The 18971-nt window shown below is 41.0% G+C and overlaps 1 protein-coding gene and 1 long non-coding RNA gene across 4 annotated transcripts in view; one reads left to right on the forward strand and one right to left on the reverse strand.

The window, feature by feature from the left end:
- Positions 1–1420: 1420 nt before the first annotated feature.
- LOC310747957 lies at positions 1421–18006 on the reverse strand. Its single transcript, XR_014541042.1, has 4 exons — positions 17580–18006; positions 16661–17090; positions 9512–9603; positions 1421–1907 (listed from the first exon to the last, which is right to left on the reverse strand). It is a non-coding gene; the product is annotated as an uncharacterized lncRNA (long non-coding RNA).
- A 137-nt stretch (positions 18007–18143) lies between these two features.
- Positions 18144–18971, forward strand: part of NCKAP5 (NCK associated protein 5) — a 605696-nt gene continuing 604868 nt past the window's right edge. For 2 of the 3 annotated variants that reach the window (XM_083581665.1, XM_083581669.1), the window contains exon 1: positions 18231–18355. The gene's annotated coding sequence lies outside the window, so the exon portion shown is untranslated. Of the gene's footprint in view, positions 18356–18971 lie in introns of all 3 variants that reach the window. The other variant, XM_083581664.1, reaches the window with a different exon arrangement.

Below are 18971 nucleotides of genomic sequence, written 5' to 3' on the forward strand. Positions count from 1 at the left end.
GCAGACAGGCAAAGAATAACAGAGCATGAAGCAGCATGATTAAGGGAGATTAATATTGCTTGTTTCTTGGAAGAAACAGACCAGCATAGAAACAGCATGCCTTCCCCCACCCCGTTTTGATTTCATGAAAGAAATGAATCCTCACTTGATTTTAGAAATAGTTAAGGGGTTCATAATATTGGAAATAAAGTAGCATCCCTTGCTAGCTGCCCTTGTTTTCAGCAAACCATTTATTGAGGATTCTTTTTATATTCAGACTGCTAGAGCATTAGAGTTAAGAACATAAGCTATAATCCATTGTGCGTATTTGCTAGAACAATATATATCCCAGCCATAAGGCAGCTTGTGAAAATCAGTGTATCATCATGCATGTCTTACAAAATCAGCGTCTTAAATAATTAAAAGAATGTTTCACAAATAGTGAGTGGTCAGTGTCTGAAAGAGGAAGCACTGGCTCAGGAATACCTGGCCCAAAGTCCCAATTACAATGCGAAGACTCACTGTAGCTATTCACAAGTGAAGGAATGGTATTCTCCATTCTGGGATAGGTCAGTGGGTAAAGCATGAGACTCTTAATCTCAGGCATTGGTTCAAGCCCCATGTTGGACAAAATATTCCCGTATTAGTCTAGATGACCCTGGAGGCCCCTTCCAGCTCTATAGTTCTATGATTCTATAATTCCATGTGATTCCATGTCAATCTCTCTATGCTCAGTAGTTATCTATTATTATTTGGCATGTCTTAAGGGTAAATGTTGTTCATAAAAAGAGGTGCCAAGACTGAGCCTTCACTTAAAATAAACTTTGGAAATATGACATTCCCATCATGAAATCAAATCACCAAAAAGTATATTTTGAAGAGACACCTCCTGTTTGACATACTCAGCATATAAAGAAGTTTAAACTGGTTGTTGCAGCTCAAACTGCAAGGCTCTCACTCTTGAATTCTTATACCAATAATTTAGGAACTTTCACCACTTTTTAACTAAGCCAAGTTTGACTGCCTGTGCAACTTTCTGAAGCACATGTACCTGATCTTTGAAGAGTTTGAAAGTAACCCCTTTTTAACATGCCAAACATGTTGTCTTTTTCTATGCTAGAGGAGAGAAACTTTGGAACTCCCTTTAAAGGGCATATTTTAAACATTTAACAGTTTATATTTCCATGCTTTACTTTGCTACATATTCTGCAATGTTTTGCTGGGGTTCTCTCACCAAAAAGCACTTTCTCCAAACTTGGATATTGGCATCTAGGAATTATTCCTTCTTTATTATTATTTTCCTTGAACCAATAAATGTATCTTTAAGATACCCATTTTCTGTTCATATTAAATTTCTCTGGGTGTGCATATATAAATATGTAATTTTATTTTTATGCTGCCTTGCCATAGTTCAAACCATGCTTGAGGCAGCGTAACATGAAAAAATACATAATTACAACAAAAGTAGTCATAAGCAATAAACAAAACATAACAAATATACAACCAATCTGAACAATTTCCACATAAGATCTAAAATAAATATACAAAATAATAATAATGACAACAACAATTCCACCCCAATCTCAACCCCGCCTAAACAATCCCCCAACGCAATACCCTCAGCTTTACAGCTGCAATTGGGGCCCTGCTCTTCCAGGCCAGGTGAAAAAAAGGCTTGCAAAGCAGGAATTAGGTCTTCCAGAACTTGCATCCAAGATGCATGTCTCTGACTCTCTGGGTGTGCCAGGTTCATTCTCTTAGTCAACATAGCTAGGCTGCCTCATAACTGGAATAAAGGTTAGTGCTCTGTTAAATCTTTGCTGTGTCGTCCTGACTCTGATAACAGACTTCCTGTAAGCTGAGCTACATCAAAATTTATTACCCTTTGCCCAAACGTAAGACAGAAATATTATGCACATCATGGTCTCCTGTGGTGGGCAAAGACATGGATGGAATTATGATCTCTTTGATTGGACAGCCACGTGCTTAAATGTCCATACATGTAGAAATCTACAGGCCACGTGTAGCTTAGCCGTTAACTTCTACATTACACAATTAGATGTCTAGTGCATAAGTTGTGAAGTCTTTGTTTCAAATCTTATCTTGGCTATGCTCTTAAACAAGGGACACTATTTATCAGCCTCTCATCTGGAATATATGGATGATAATATGGGTTTGCCGGCTGGGGACACTGGGATAGTGTATGTGATATGTTTTGAAACCTTAAGAGAAGTGCTGAAAATTGTTATGAGTTGTGGGTGGCAGACCACTACCCCCTCCAACCTCTACATTCAGTGAAGGGTTAGAATTTGAACAACCTCATAAACTCATGAATTTAGCAAGGGCTGGAAATAATACAGGCTAGCTTCCTTATGAGGCCAGTCTGGCAAGGCTCGCTGAGGGTGGGTCATTGAAGAAACAAAAAGCTGACAATAGCCTAGTTTGTTTAATAATGATAAGCCATTGACAAAATGTAAGACCCCAGTAGTTTTGGGGTACGATTATCTTTGCCTTTTGCAATCTTTTACAGAAGATGCCAGGGTGACCGGGATGTGTGTTTGCTGGAAGTAGAAGGGGAGTAGTTGTTTTTCTGCAAATGTTGCTGGAAAGGAGGAGGAAGTGGGCAGAACTCCATGTGGGGACTGAGGGACAGCAGCCATACTGGCTGGCTTGAGCAGGCTGTTAAAGAGAGACAGGGGGATGGTGCTTAGGATGCCCCTGAATCCAATGCTGCGCTGCTGGAAAGCACAAACCCCTCTTAGGATGTGAATGCCCCACAATCCCTCCATCTAGGTTCAGGTTGTATATATGTATAAAGCAAGCATATATCATAAAGACACCACCGCCTCTGTTGTGCCTCCTTGTCCCAAAAGGAGACCCAGTTCCTGGTGTTCTTAAGGGGGAATTCTGAGGCCTAAGGGGGTTCTTTCTCACTATCTCTATCAATATAACTTTTAAGCCAAGCAGGAATTACATTTCTTTGTGTGTGTTTTTGCATTATGCACATGTTTATGCCACTTGGCATGATGACTTTTTATTTTTAGACGTAGCTTCCTATAGAACAGACTGAACCCAAAATGAGTTCAGAAACACACCTGGATTTGCTCTACAGACCTGCATATAAATATCCAGTAAACTGATTACATTTGGAGACAATACACTTAAGAAAATATAATGCCCTGTGCACTGGAGAAGCAGGTTAATATTAGCTTATTTATATAGCATACTAAATTGAAACAGCATTTCCCACAGACAAATAACAGGCATATGGAATAAGAGAAACAGTGATGGCATATTAGGGTAATTTTATACAGACTAGGTTGTGTTGAATAAAATGTGCAGTGGTGGTGGCTGGTGCCCATTGGGACAGTAGAGTGGAAAGCAGGGACACCAACAATAGGGGTGCATTCAGAAGGTTATAGCCATGATAGTTTTCCTGATTATTATGCTAACACTTTTGTCCCAGTTTCAAATGCTCAGAGTTGTCTACACCCAGAAAGATGTCTCTCCATTCAGGCAAACAAGAGGCATTACCACAGTTCAAAGACACGTGTGGCCAGGCAAAAACACTTGAGGGGCATGGAGAAAGCCTGAAGAGCTGTATTCAGGCTCCCAGGGCTGGAGATTCCCCACCCCTAGTTCCACTGAAGTTTCGTTTATCATTAAAGTTGTTGTTCTTGGCTATGCTCCTCTTGGCTTATGTCCTGGGAGAATATATAACACATTGCACAACTCTATAACTGTAGAAATACCCCCCTTTGCAACTAGGCAATAGAAGGTTTCTTTTTCTTTTTTAGGTGGCCAAAGTAACCAGGAAGTTAATGACATTCTTTACATATAGCACTTTTTAATTGGCCAGGTGCAGAATGGGAGCTTTAAGTTTCCTTTGAGATACTGCCAAGGCAGAATATAAGAACAGATGAACCCATGATCTGTTCAGGTACGACAATTTTTAATGGTTTTTGTGCGTGCATAAAATCTGTCAGTAAATATATTTAGGAGTTAAGGAGTAGAAGTGTTGTTGAGTGTTTTGAAAGCAGAGGCAGATGGAAAGTGAATCTCAGAGGAACAGTTGTCATCTTTAAATTGGCAACACCACTGAGGAAACTGGAAGGATTGCAGGCTGAGGGGACAATTTTACCTGTGTTTCAGATCAGCTCTGCTCTTTCTATAGCCACGATGGCATTGTGAACACAATAGGACTGAGTTCATCCCAGGGTTGCGGGCAAAGATGACAGCATTGAAAATGAACCCAATAAAGTGAAGTTTCATTCTATTGAGAGCTGAGTGATTGCAGTTTGGGAGAAGAATTATGAGGTTTGTTTATTTTGGTGGCAGTGTAACTTCTTTTTTTCTTCTCCAACAGAAAAGCTTTGTTATAATTAAGCCAAGAGGGAGGATTCTGTTTTAGTGATGCAGAACTCAACACAGAGAGTTGATTTAGATTCCCTACAAGAAGGATTTGCTGCTGTTAGATCAGTTAACACTCTGCTCCACAACCCTTCAAAGCAGAGATCAAACATCAATTTGTAAAATTAAGAAAAGTGGCATAGAAAGAAAACGTGTAAAGTTGCATGCAGGTGGGAAACCTTTTCTGTGTGTGTGAAATCAGTGCTATTGACCTTGGGCCACCTTTTGTGTTCTGACAACTGAAAGAGAATAGGGTTTCCAGTTTGATGTGCGGACAATGGTAAGTTATAATATTTATTCTTCTCCCATTAAAACTTTCATATTCTGATTCTGCACATGAAGCTGCTGTTAAAAACAAGAACCACACCATCCATACCACCCCGCTCATCTGTAAATTTTAAGTAAGAAGTACATGAACTGGCTCTATGTGAACAGGCATTATCATCACAATTGCAATATAATAAATCAATCTCATTTTATACACATTATTTCATTCCTTACTGCATAACAGAGTTCTTTGAAGAATCCAACCCTCAATTTAATTATACTGGATTGAAGGACACAAGGAGGGAGGTAGTCTCATATATAAAACACCAATAGTGCTATTCTCCCATCCAAATTTCTCAATAGTTAATAACACATGGCATTCAAGGCAGCAACTCCAGAGACACCAGTGTGGCAACTGGAACATATATTTACAGCTGAGCTCCTCTGGTTCAGTGGCTATTATTATATTTGTACCTGAGAGACTTGAGCTGTAATCCAGCTCAGCAGCTGAGCAGACTTGAGAAAATCACTAAGAGTGTGATTCAACCAAAATAAAGCACTTCTAAGTATCACTGTTAATGTGATAGAGCTAAGCATGTGCTTACATTTGACTGAATAGTGTCCTGTGAATGTAATCCACAACTAACACCTCAGGAATAATCCTGGAGACTCCCATGGGAATTTCATGGTACCTGGATCACAAGTCACACCTGAGTCTAAGTTCTCTATAAAACAAGGATGGAAAACATAAAACAAGGATGGACAACCAGAGGTTGTTGGACTCCAACTCCCATCAGGTCCAGCAAGCTTGGCAAAAATCACGGATGATAGGCATTGCAGTCTGGCAACACCCAGATGATCACAAGTTTCTCACTCCTGCTATAAACCATAAAAACTAATTATTGGGGATGTGTGCTAAGCTGCGTATTTAATTTGGACCCCAATTTGGTGCTTTGGAAAACAGCCTGTCTTGATCTGAAGTGCTTTGTAGTCTGCTTGATTTGTTTAAAGGTCAACTTCAATTTGCTTCATTTCTCTTCCAAATCTTTATTTTTGTTTGTGGGGAAGTTATTCTATCAAAAGGGAGGAAGTTATTTTTGTTTAACTTCCTCCCTTTTGATAGAAGTGGATGAAATTTGCAGGCATGTTATCCCCACCCAAATAGATAAATTAAAGGCAGATAGGTCCAGGGATATTTGTAGTGTGTGTGTGTGTTGTAAAAAGGACAGAATAATCTGAAATTATTCCACTTCTGAGGGCGTATATCCTACCAAATTTCAGAAGGTTCCCCAGTGGTTTTCCCACAAGGGCAGCCATTTCTTCATTTCCCCACCCCCTTAACTATTAGGAAATTTTCAAATGGCCATAACTCCACTCCAATCCTTTGATAGAAGTGGGTGAAATTTGTAGGCATTGTAGCAGTTAAGATGTGTTGGTGGTTATGGTTTAACTTCCCATGGGCGGTTTGGAATTTAAATATTTCCTTTTCAGAACAGGCATGCTTGTGAAAATAGAAGAGGTGGGGAAAGTGTCCAATCATTTCTAGTATTTTACATTTTGTGGGGCAGAGATCGAAAGAGCAAGATTGAAATTGCATGTCTTGGCAGCCTCAGACAGAAGAAGAGGAATCACAGAATTGTAGAGTTGTAAGGTATCACAAAGGTCATCTAGTCCAACCTCATGCAATACAGCAATATTTGGCCCAATATGGGGCTTGAACCCACAATCCTGAGATTAAGAGTCTCATGCTCTACCAGCTGAGCTACCAAGGAAGGAAGAAAAGGAGCAGGTGGGGATAGGGGCTGTAAGACTGGCACCCAAAGGTAGAGGAGTGAGGTGACCCTAGATGTCCGGCAGTGGGAAGAAGAGATGCTCTCTCCTCTGCCCTTCCTGTGGACTGAGATCCACATCAAGGAGGTGGGAGGACTTTGACCAGCCAGAGGTAAGGGCTGAACAGGAGGCTGTCTTGTTCCTCTGCCTGCCTATAAGTGGTAGGGAAGCTACTATTGCAGATTTGCCCCACTTGGCAACCCACCCCTGCCTCTGTCTAATGTATTTTTCATACTTTACAGTTAAAAGAAACAAAACCATTGATACCCTGCTGCTTTGTGGTTTGGTTTGACATTTTATATATACTGTAATGTTACAGCACCCAAACAGATAGTGGTGGTTTAGGAGAGAAGAACAGGATGAAGGTTACTGTAATCCTAGATAAATAGGATCTATATGAATAGATAATGGGGTTAAAAACACAATGCTAAACTTGTTTACTTGGAAATAAGTACCACTGAGTTCAGAGGAGCTTACTCCCCAGCAAGTATGCATTGGATAGCTGTTAAACTACAAAACTGCATATCTTTCTTTCATGAAACAAAAACAACAAAAAATGCTGAGTATACTAGGACAATTAGTGCTCCCATCAGAAAAAGCACAGATTTTGTTGTAGAGGAAATCAACATTCTCTTATAAACTGCACTTAATATTCTGTTTGGGCACCTATTTGACTAAAATAATAAAACAAACAAACAAACAAACAAACAAACACCATTTAGTGTAGGCCTGGAAATGCAGGCATAAAAGGAAATCCTCACCAGGGGATTAATTTATTATTGTTGGTGGTTCTACTGTTATTTGTAAATTAAGGGACAGCAACAAGAAGGAAGTGAGATAAGGCACAGTGTCTTGGTTCATGAGCAGTAACAAGTAAGAACGCATTAAATAATAATAATTATTTTTTTAAATTAGACAAAATTTTACTATCTCAGAAGTTACGGGAAATGTACACACATGAATAAGAGTAAACAAGACATGTAAAAACATGCTTTGGAAACCCTGATTACATTATCAGAGATTGTGCCATCCTCTTTTTCAGGGCTGCATTGGAATGAGGTCCAATGAGAAAATGGTTTATGTGAATTCATAATGTGTCATTGAGAACACTTGGTGCTCAGTTTTAAGGAACTAAAAACACCTGAATGACCTAACAATCACTACACCACTTCTCTGGATTAATAATGTCTTCCTGAGCTTCGTCCAGTTATATCCTGAAGCCTGAAACCCCCTCTCTAGAAGTTAACAGAAGTGATAATATTTTATGTCTCAGTGTTTATTCTTGAGATGGGACATCATGTCATCTTTGACTTTAAAGTAAAATCTCTCACCAAGCAGCATACCAATTTAACCTCAAGTAAATTTGATTTAACAACATGCTACAAAGAGGTCAATGGTGAATGAACATCCAGATGAAATGTGAGTAACAACAGAAGCAATGGGGGGAAAGCTTTGCTGCAGAGTCTTTTCATGGCTCTCTTGGTATATTACTCTGAATAATTTTATCAGATTTCCTTCCTACTCTGTTTCAGGCAGTGGTAGAATACACCTAGTGATTAGAACACTTGAATTTTATCTAATATTCTGTGATTGGGAAGCAGCATCAAATCACGATTTACAATCACAAAATACTATATAAACTTCAGCAAGGACATTGCCAACCTTTTTGGACAAATATAGCCAGTAGTGGATTTATAAAGGTGTGGGCAGTCCCCACCCCCACCCCCACCCCGGGCGCTGAGCCAAGGAGCCACAAGATAATGATGAATTAAAAAGCAATAATGAATTAAAAAGGAATTACAGTGGTATCTCGGGTCACAGACGCTTCAGGTTATAGACGCTTCAGGTTACAGACTCTGCTAACCCAGAAATAGTACCTCGGGTTAAGAACTTTGCTTCAGGATGAGAACAGAAATCGTGTGGCGGCGGCGCAGCGGCGGCAGCGGGAGGTCCCATTAGCTAAAGTGGTACCTCAGGTTACGAACAGTTTCAGGTTAAGAACGGACCTCCAGAACGAATTAAGTTCTTAACCCTAGGTACCACTGTATTGTGAAAATAAGACCGGGGGGGGCAAATTTTGTCCTCACTTAGGGAGCTGTATTACCAAAGTTTGCCTTGTGGGAAGCCAATGAACTGTGATATGGAGCATCTGCCTAGAACAGAGGTCAACCTGCTGCCCATAGTCACCAGTACTCCCTCTGACATCCATGGAAAGTTTCAGCAAATATCCACTCAGAAATCCACCATATATGATATGTGGGAGACCACCTGCACCGTTTTAGTCTCTTTTTATGCTGTTTTCAATGTGGCAGTCACACACAACACAGCAGCCATTTTGTGCCAGGTGCCAATAGCACTATCTCAAAATTCCAAGTGTGCCCACTGCCAGGGAGCTGAAAAGCACTCTACTAATACTATTTTCTGGTCTCAGCTCTATAGGTAGGACCATAACCACTCTAACAAAGTGTCCCCACACAGCTGGTTCAGGAGTATCTCATAGTCAGTGGTAACAAAAGGTGTAGGGAACGAGAAGATGGAATAAGGTTGCATGCTGCTGATCCCACTCTAAACAAAAGGGAATCCATCATGACAAGCAAGGCTGATTCAGTTCCCTGACCAAGCCTGAAACAAAACTGGAATGAGTCTAGATAATCCATATCATCTACAGAAGTCTGCAGTTGCCCCACCTTGACCCTCTCCACCAACTTCAATAAAAGGGGTGGGGTCTCACAGGCAAAGCACCACATGCAGATCCTCTAAGCCCATCCCAAGATCGAGTCTGGACTGGTGCTGTCTGGGTGAGCACATCTGGGTTCGGTTAGATGCACTTAGTTCACCCACTGAGGTTTCACCAGTTCAGTTCTTTCTTCATTCATGATCAAATTGCGGATCACCATGGTCTTATTTTGGACTGGCCTGATGTTATGTAACAGCACTGCCAGACTGGTGGGCTCAGTGGATAAACGAATAGGTTTTTCAATACTGGGAGACTGAATGGTTAATAATTGTAGGAGATGCCACCTACCTTCCTGAGGCTGCATGGGACAGAAGAACCGCTGGTTGTTGTTTGTGTCAAGATGGCTGACTGCTGTTAGAGGTTCTGACCTTGATTGTGTTCTACATTAAAATAAATGGTTAAGTCCTGTTAGAAAGTAGCAGTATATGTTCTTCCTGGAAGCCTGGAAGCTCCTGACTTTCTACCACAGTAGCTACCACAGTGATGCTTCAAAGAAGTATTTCAAAGGACAATGCCATAAGTGTTTGCAAGAGAAAGCTATAATGGAGGTAGAAAAACAGGAGCTTAGTTAGAATTTCTTCCTGTGCTTTAGTTCCCGTTTTCCTTCTTGCACTTTAGCTTTTTCTTGCTGTTCCAACAGTATGACATACACGTTAGAATTATATTTTGACTATGCCCCCAAATGTTTGACATTTTAAATGTTAATCTGCACAGTAATCAAGACAGGGTATTTTATTTGTCAAAATACCTACCTTAAACTTCAAAGGTTTTGCCTCTAAATACCGAAGCAATCAGTGCACACATTAAATAAAGGTCAAAAGCTAGGTTTACCATAGGCATTTATATTGCACCATAAATTCATTTCACAAACTATGATATACATTAGGTGGTTAACCTGGGGCCCTGGATCTTGCAGTCCTTGCAAAACAAATGGTAAAGAGTTTATTGAGAAAAAGGTAGTGGAAAACTTCTTTGCAGGTGGCAACAGTGTTGAGATGTATGAAGAGGAAGTAAAAGTAGAACATATCTTTTCAACACAGTTTAAATGGCAGCAAAAGAAAATGCCATTTGTGTCATAAAACAATTAAATGTTGCATGACATTTTGTAGAAGGCAAGGTTCATCATGATAAATTCAGTGTAATGGAATCCACAGAACTCTACAAAGGTCATTGGGTATAGTCAACTCTCTGCACTGACAGGCTTCCATAGACTTAAATAATCTATGATCAAATTCAAATGTTTTGTTTTCAACACAGCTGCTGCCCCAAACCACAGCCCCTTGAGTAGGGATCTATATGCTTCCTAGAATGGTTAGATGTTATTGCTTCAGAGGCCACCAGATTTGGCTTTGGAGTTATTATACTTTGTCCAAACATCAACAGAACCATTGTGTTGTAGTGGATAGACTCAGACTGGAGAGTGTTGGAATGTGTTAGATTCAAGGTCAGCCAAGAAGCTCACTGGGTGACTTTGAGCAAATCATTCCCTTTTATCCTGACCTAACCAGCTTCACAGGTTAGTTGCATGAAGTTAAAATGTAGATAGGGGATAGGGATAGGGTAAAATCTCCAGTTACTCTGCAGTATTCTTTGGCATGTATTGAAATTAGAATACTGTATATTGCTTGCTGTTACATCTTTCTATGTATCAAATGAACTGCTCAAGCTACATCACTACTAATGGATGGGTGCACTGCTCACTTCAGTGTTGATCGGCTACTATTTAATGAAGACTAACTTATGAAAAATTTATTCCAGAGTGCTCAGTTTATTGATGAAATGAGTACAAAGCCAGGTTGTAAGGAGCAGCTTTTTTAAAAATAGTTTTCTATAAGTAGTTTACTTTTCATTTAAGGTCTTAATGGAATACAGCCATTTACTTCAGCTGTTCAAAGGCACGGGTTGATGGGACATACTAAATAAGGAACAGTGAAGATAACAGGAACAGTGTAGGTTACAAAATTTGAAGCAGAGTAGAAAGCTATGTCAAGATATTATCAAACTGCAGAATAAGATCATCACGAAGAGGAGAAACCAGAGTTCTAAAGAACATCAGAAACCATAAAAGGGGAGCGGGGATAAAAGTCACAATTTTTGTAAACCACTTTGAGTTTTTTGTTGTTGTTTTTTACAATCAAGCAGTGTATGAATTTTATGAAATAAATTAAAAATAAGTTTTGCAGCCATCAAGTTCTGTAGCATTACTTAGCTGCTTTGTTCATTAATCAGAATCTATCGACAGCTCCAACTCTCCATCACAACCAGCAAGACAGGAAGCAAAAACTTGCAAGCAGCCATAAACTGGAAGATTGGCTTTCCAAGGCTTCTAGTACAGTACATGGAACTTTCCCTAACAGTGTGGTATTAGTCCTCAGAATGTCTGCATGCCATTAGAAACTGATAAAGATTTGGCTCCTTTTCAAGCTGCTGAAAAGCTTAAGATCAATATCTTATGGTTTATCTGAAGGTGATTAAAACAAATAAGCCTTATGCAGCACTTTTTATTGATCTCCTTCAGGCCCTTCAATCAACATCACCGAGAAAAACGGTTAAGAGCTTGTGAGATACATTCTGGAAAGACAGTGTTATTGTTAAAGAGTTCAGTCAGTGGCAAGATCTCCTATTTTCATAGCGGAATGGCAGGCTGTTCTTTGTTGCTCTCCTTGAATTTGATTTGAGTGGGATCGCAACTGTAAAAGTGTCGTTGGCAGTGGGGTAAACAGAATTTTGCTTTGGGAGCTAACAGACATCTAATTACTTCAGGTAGCAAATCTGCCCTTGAAACCAGTGTGTTGTGATGCGTGATTTGGAGAATGTGGAGAGAGACAATATTTTCTCTGTACTCTTGTAATGGTAGAATTCAGGGTTACACAAGGACTGCTTCCCTCTTCCCCTGATGTGCAGCGATTGCGGCCCGATGCAGAGGTCGCAGTGACTCTGGGGGTGGGGTGGGGGTGCTGGTTTCCCGTGGGACCAGGAAGGATGTTATTTCCTCCTCCAGTGATCACAGGGGCTTCCATTGACTCATCCATGGTTCTGACTAATCACAGGCGGGCCAGGGGGAGATCACCTCAATATGGTATATGTAAGGAAGATAATGGAAGACTGATGAAGAACCCTGCATGACAGGCAGGGAAGGGAAGAACTCCCAGGCTGGGAGGCTGGGAGTACAAATGGAAGCTCCCAAGTTGAGAGCTGGAAGGGTCTACCCCCTTTTGTGTGAGACAAGAGTTAAGATCTACCCCGATACAGGGCTCTGTGTATTATTTCTCTCTCTCTCTCTCTCTCTCTCTCTCTCTCTCTCTCTCTCTCTCTCTCCCCTCCTATTTTCTTTCTTTCTTTCTTTCTTTCTTGTTTCCCCCCCTCTTTCATTCTCTATTTTTATTTCGATTTCTTTGGATTTTATTGTATCATATGTTCAAAGCTTTCAATAAAAAAATCAGATTAAAAAAAGAAAAGATATACACCAAGAGGTGATCCTTAACCTGGGATTAACCCTGCTCAGTAATCAACCAGAAGTCGGGTTGGGTGATTCTGGATATACAACCATTGCCTATGCCAAGAGTTTCTTACATTTGTAATCAATAAAGTTGTAGCCTATTTTATCCCAAAGTGATTGCCCTGTGATTATTTCATCTTCCCATGTTAGCCCCCAACTGCTTGCAGCTTCACTGTGCCTGAGCCCTCAATGAAATCAACTGGAACAGATAATAGACAAGATGGATAAAATAAAATAACTGAATGGAGCGTGTCCAGAAGAGGGTGACCAAGATGGTGAGACTGTGTCTCTAGGTATGAAGGGAAAGGAGGGGAATAGGAATGGAAGCAGGTCCTTTTTATGTGCCCCTGCCCATGGATGCCCAACAGTGGGGTAACTGGATGCCCCACTACAGGAACCTTTGCTCTGATCCAGCAGCATTCTTGTTTCCTTCTGTAGCCTTGAGTGTAAGTAAATAACAACATGCATAAGGAACAATACTTTCAATGTCCTTTCTCTCTGACTAAATCATTCATTGTTATGACCCTACATAGAAAACAGTAACTCACATCATAGATGAATTCTGACTACAGCAAATTGTTTTTGTTTAGCTAGGAAGCGACAGTCAAGCTATCAATCCCAACAAACCCACTCTTCTAGTAACGTAAGTTGAGTTTTGGCTATCAAATACAACCACCTAGGCACCTCTCTATATAATGGTGGAATGACCGTGAGCAAGCAGTGACTATTGCTTAAGCAGGAATACAGCACCATGGACCTTTCATCCTCCAGGAACAACTGATACCAAGTTCCTAAAACAAACAAACCGAGTTTCACACAGGCCAGTGACCATAAACCCTGAAAAGGCTGAAGAGCAATGAGTTCAGTTCTTATTTAGAGAGTTTTCTGAATGCCACCTAAATCCCACTGCTGATTTTGAAGCAAATGGGTTGGTGGAATTGTAACTAGAGACTGAGAAACATGATTAGTGAAGAAATCTATCGTTGGAGGAACATACATTATTCACTACAGTGTCACACCTTTTAGAAACTGAGAGAACTGAAGTAACAAGATAGTAAACAGCAGTGTAGAATCACCAGACATGGGTAGCAAAAGCAGAGAAATACAATCTGTGGGCAGAGATGTGCCAATTAACCATCTCCCTTGTGAATTTTTAAAAATACCCTTGCTATACTTATTTTAAAGTTCCTCAAAAATTCCTGCAGGTGTTTCATCTGAGCAGTACCCTTCAAATCCACAAACTGAATTTTATGTTAGGTGATATTCAGAGGCTTATCTCCCGGTAGGCTTATGTTTATACCAGTTACACGGGAACCTTTGGGACTGCAACTCCCATAATCCCTGACTACTGGCAATGCTGCCTGGGGCTGATGGGAGTTTGAGTCCAACAAACATAGGGAGGACCACAGTTTCTCCACCCACCTGATGTATACCTTCCTTCCTTCTCCTAATATATTTATTTATTATTTATTTCAACTGTTTCTAAGTAGTGCACATAAAGATTGCAAAAAGCATACAATACATAAGATCAATGGAAATTAACCAAAAGAACATAATTACCTAAATTTACGCCATGTCTTTCTGATACAGGACAGAAAAGGTTGTCAAACAAACTAGCAAAAGAAATGGACCCAGCCAGAAGTTGATAAGGGATTGTTTGTTTTAACAGGCCATTTAACTAAAAAGCACATTTTAAAGTCAAACTATATGTGATGCAAATGCTCTGTGTTTACAGTTTCCAGTGGCTGTCTTTCTGAAAAACATTGGTGGGGCAGAGCCTGATTTAGGGTCTGGGGCTATAGCACGGGTTACATGCTGTGATCCAGTCTGGTTCCCTGTCTTAAATTGCACACACATCTGCATAATTATTATTTTTTAATGTATGGACAAAAGCTCTTATAACAGTGAGTTTCCATCTCTGTGGCTCGCTGTAGATTTGGAGGTGAGCAATGTGACTTAAGTCAGGGAATATGCCTTGAGCTACACCCCTGTCACCAATGTCATGGCTCTGCTCCAAATCTACCACCAAACTAGCTTTCATGTTGCATTGTGTTGACACCAAGATGAATAGATTTTGCCAGAGCTCCTTGACCTATTAAAAATAACAATGGGCTTTGATGCTGGAGCTGCCCCAAACTGCCCTTGGCTCCAACCCAGACCTGCTCTGCTTTCCGCAGCCTCACCCAGACAGTTTTACCTGCAGGCCTCACCCAAGTACCCCAGTGAATATCTTATCTCAAGGCATAACAGGCAGAGGGTTAAGTAAAAGTCACTTCTGAGTCTGCAGCATGATTCTGAACACAGAAGTGTAGAAATAGTCACAGGCAACCTTTACAGTTCATGGGCTTTCCTAGGAGCTTGTTTGCAGTTAATGTATACATGATGCTGTAATGCTTGTGAAGTTAGAATAGTTGAAGCACCACATAATTCAATTATCAGCATGCTTCTGCCGAAGGTACTTCTGAGAGACAGTGCCACCTTCAGTCTTAATAAACAATACTATCAAAGGAGACTGCAGTTTTATGCCCACTTTCTTTAGAGAAAGGACTTGCAGAGGACTGTACTGTACAAAAGGGGGAAATAATAAGTAATAAAAATAAAGACAATAAACAATGCATTGGGGCAAAAGGAGGGGAAAACTCAGATGGTCTTTGTCTGTGGAAGATAGAGGTTAGTGTAGACACAGCCTTCCAGTGGTTTGGAAGAGAACAGACGCTCATTTAAAATCTGAATTCTGTCCTCCCCCCGTCAGGGGTGCCAACTTGAATAAAATATTGGGGGGGGGGGGAGATAAGCCCTGCCCCACATAATCAACGACAAGACATGGTGCGCACAGTCTTTGAATAGCAATGCCCATCCTATAGTCTTCTAATAGGATTCTCACAAAAGGGAAAGCATCTGGTTGGGCACTGTAAGAACAGGATTCTGGACTAGATGGGCCATTTTGCTCTGACCTGCAGGGCTCTTCTTATGCTCTCAAGCGGCCAAACCCACTGTGCCCCTGCAGCCCCCCAATGTAAACTGATTGCTTCTTTCCTCTTCAATTTGGCTCCAAGAGTGAATTTTCTACTACTGTTGCCTCACAGTAGAATTCTTGGCTAATAAAAGCCAAAATGAGGAAGTACTAGATCTATGGTTCAGGATCATTAATAACTCAGGAAGTGCCTTGGCTATGCAGTTTAATATATTGGAATGACTCACATTAATAAATTTTACTTAAAATAATTTGCTTCTTGTGGCACCCTTTTTGGCCCATGATCTCCGAGTGCTTTGCAAGCAGAAAGCCAAAGAACAGAAAAGTATTAGGTATAAAGTGAATAATGAACCCTTCTCCCATTTTCTTTAGATGGGATGGGGAAAAAATTAACAAGCAATTTACACTGATGTAGACCCATGAACTTTAATGGGTAACATCAGTGCCAATGCCCAATCAACCCTCCTTCCATATGATTAACATTTCCCATGCTTCACTGGCAGATATTAATACCAAGGACTTCATTTTTAGCTCCCTTTTAAACTGGAGTAAATCCTGACTATAGTATGGTATACTACAAGGATAGTAAACCTCTGGTCTTCATATGCTCCTGGACTACATCTCCCATCATTCCTGATCTTTGGTCATACAGTCTGGTGCTGATGTGAGTTGGAGTCCAACATCTGGAGGTGCACAGGTTCCTCATCCCTGAGGAACTAGCTGTATGTATATTTGCTAATTCCATAAGAGCTATTGAAAACTTGGAGTTGTCTATTTGATCCTGAATGATCCAAATCAGGTTTGATACATCAGATAAGTCTGCACAAGATACAGATATATATCTTATGGAAACCAGCAGTAATTGACAAGGTGGTAGGTATAAAGGCAGTGGCTCTCATTTGGTTAGTACTACTACTACTACTACTGCTACCGCTACCGCTACTACTAGACTCAGGATACTGACCATTTCCATCCCAAGATCTGGTTCAGCAGCAGATGTGTTGTTCTTTTCCTTTAAACCAAAGCATGAATTGTGTGCGCATAGTTTCAAATTACAGTGATCTGCTGCAATCTTGGTAGCTGCTGAGTCAGGTATATATTGCATCCATCATGTCCCGAGGAAGCTGCTCTCTGCAGTATATCCCACAGTGTGATTGACTGGTGGATTGATTGAATGACCCCGTCTCACTGTTTCCACTTAACCTCAGCAAAAGTTTGGGTTGTGGGGAAGTAGAGACATGCATTTTCTTTTTGATCAACTGCATCATAGCTTCAAGCCATTTCTGTCAGACACATGGATGCTGTAGATATTATCTTAGGTAAAGAAATAAGTAGGCAAGCCTATCAAACAGGACCATCCGCTCCCCAGTGTGTGATTGATGTATATTGTTTTCCTAAAAAAGAAAAAGAAAAGATAAGTTGGAGCTACTTTTATAGGCTATTTTGTTGTCTGATGGACATAACTCCTATTTAGAATTTTTTCAAACACTGAAGAAAAAATACTAATAGCATTTTAATGGGAAAACAAATCAGATATACAAAGGGGTATTATTAACCTGAACACAGTGGTGCTTACTGGAGCATATGAAGTTCCTCTTTTAAAAATGATGTGGAAATTGTAAATGTTACTGACATTGTGTGGAGATGCAATCACACTGCTAAGCTTTCAAACCTACCTATATTCATGATACCATACCCTGTGAATTGCTTTATTAATATGCATTTTTCACTTGGAGTCTGCTAAGTGTCACAGATCAGAACTCATTTTTCTATGGGAATAGTGACAACACTCTAGCTCACACCATACCAAACTGTTTCTGAGGGCTGTGTGGCACAAGATGAACTGCCTTCAGAGCGAAAGGCAGCAGAGTGAAGCAACCTACCTCATCCATGAGGATGGATTGATGAAGTTAGAAATCGGTGGTGTTCTAAGGATGCTGGAAGACTTTTGCAAGTTTGGCCTTAGTAAGGAAGGGGAGCAGTAGTGGTAGCATGAAACTGGCCTCCATTTCAGGAAGCAGAACATCTCTGAATAGCACTGCCTCCCTTTGTATAGGGGGCATAAATCTGTGAGGAACACACCCAAATTTATTTCACAGCGAGCCCATTGCTCTACCACACTTGCTTGGGCCACATGTCTCTTTTCTAGCCTCAAAATCTACTCTTCTATGTCCAGGGAACACAAATGCTTAAGTTCAAATGACTGAGAAGAATTTAAACTGAGCTCTTGGAGGGAGTTCCCCCTTCTATGGCCCTGACTCTATTCTTCCTGTCAGGAGCACACGAGCAAGGCACAGCATACTTAAGAAACTTTATGATAATGAAGTGCCTTCATAAAGTACTTGGGAGAGAGCAGAGGCGCCGAGTTCCACCCAACATTGGAGGGCATATTGTTCATGTGTGGCATCACACTCATTGCAGCACATGCCACCAGGCCCAGTCAGGCCAGCCACCACCACTGCGAGGCCTGGCGAGGCTCACCACTACCTGTGAAGCCTGCCGCCGTGAGGCCTAGTGAGGCTTAGCCCTGGGAGGGCTCAGCTCTGTCCCAACAGACTTTATTTGGGGTGGGTGCATGAAGACACCTCAGCCCTATGGGAGAAAGCAACAGAGATGAGGCTTATCCAGGAAAGGTGAAGTTATTGAAAGAGTAAACACAGTAAGTAAAACTATACCTGCTATTTCTCACAGGCCTGTGCAAGAAGGGGTGGGTGCAGCTGGGCCCGCTTGCACCGGGTCTCAGAGATCGAAGCTGTCTGGGGGGCCCTGCCATCTTATGTTAACTGGACTGGCTGCTTTTTTATTTGAGTTAATAACTTTGTTCTAACAAGACTCCTGTCCTGGGCCTCTGCATGGGCCTGCTCTCTCAGAGCACTTATCATCTGAGGAAACCCAGGCTAGTACAGTGGTTCCTCAGGTTAAGTACTTAATTGTTCCGGAGGTCTGTATTTAACCTGAAACTGTTCTTAACCTGAAGCACTACTTTAGCTAATGGGACCTCCTGCTGCCGCTGCGCCGCTGGAACACAATTTCTGTTCTCACCCTGAAGCAAAGTTCTTAACCTGAAGCACTATTTCTGGGTTAGCGGAGTCTGTAACCTGAAGCATATGTAACCTGAGGTACCACTGTACTTGAAGGCTGACAGGTGTACAAAAGGAGAAGATGAGGTAGGTCTATCCTTCTAGACCTGGAGCAGAGAACCTTTTTTCAGGGCTGCATTTGCTTCTGTGCAACATTCTGGGGTCTACCTGCTAGGGGTGAGGAGGACCAGAGAC

Source organism: Podarcis filfolensis (assembly GCF_964270895.1).
Source record: "Podarcis filfolensis genome assembly, chromosome: 1".
Classification (NCBI taxonomy): domain Eukaryota; kingdom Metazoa; phylum Chordata; class Lepidosauria; order Squamata; family Lacertidae; genus Podarcis; species Podarcis filfolensis.